At 32.7% G+C, this 811-nt stretch overlaps 1 protein-coding gene across 5 annotated transcripts in view; it reads right to left on the bottom strand.

Annotated features, from left to right (window-relative positions):
* Positions 1 to 385: 385 nt before the first annotated feature.
* DSEL (dermatan sulfate epimerase-like) overlaps positions 386 to 811 on the bottom strand; it is an 11099-nt gene continuing 10673 nt past the window's right edge. For all 5 annotated transcript variants that reach the window (XM_017819580.1, XM_017819579.1, XM_017819583.1 and 2 more), the window contains exon 2: positions 386 to 811. This exon is cut by the window's right edge. The gene's annotated coding sequence lies outside the window, so the exon portion shown is untranslated.

The following is an 811-nucleotide window of genomic DNA, read 5'->3' as shown; positions in this document are numbered from 1 at the left end:
AGTTCAGGAACTAGAAGAGGCACTATTCTAAATACACAGTTTGCATATAGCTAACATGTTTATAGACTAAGAGACTTCAAAATTATGGATTGAACCAGTTGTCCCAAGAACTGAATGGGAAATCACCCTTTCTGTTCTAGGAATATAGCTATTCTGTGGTCTTTTACTTAACACCACATGTACTTACTGTGGATCCAAGGGCAGACAAATCAGGTCTTGCTATCAATACTTTCTGAAAAGTAACAGTGGTTTTCATATTCAAAACAAACAAAAACAGATGTATTTTTTAATTTTAAATACATACACTTGACCATATCACAAAGTTTTGTGATATCCTAAGTGGTGAAATAATTTTTGGGAAAAAAAAAAGAATAACACAAATGTATTATTTTACTAACAACAGCTTTATTTTATGCAGGATGTTTCACAAAATTTTGTTTGGACAGCGTATGCACTGGAACTGCTCAGACACAGAAATCTACTTACATGTAAGACCATACACATATAAATCTAGATTCACCCTACTTCATTTGAAATCTGTCAGTGGCATCTAAAGTAAGAGTTCCATCACTCTTGGTTTTTGAGTATTTAAAAAGAGGGAAGCAATATCTGATTTACCTTTGAAGGCAGCATTCGCTTTCCATTGATTCTAGGGTGACAAAACTCCTTATTTAGGTATGAAAGTTAAATTACCTAATATGAAATAGATTATTTCAGGTCATGTTCATAAACTCCACAATATCTTTCTCAGTAAAGGCAGTAAACAAAGTGTTGAATTTATACCAGCATAAATTTAGAGCCTTTCAGAAAT

Source organism: Lepidothrix coronata, unplaced genomic scaffold (assembly GCF_001604755.1).
Source record: "Lepidothrix coronata isolate B3197 unplaced genomic scaffold, Lepidothrix_coronata-1.0 Scaffold75, whole genome shotgun sequence".
Classification (NCBI taxonomy): domain Eukaryota; kingdom Metazoa; phylum Chordata; class Aves; order Passeriformes; family Pipridae; genus Lepidothrix; species Lepidothrix coronata.
This window is presented reverse-complemented; position numbering and strand designations above follow the sequence as displayed.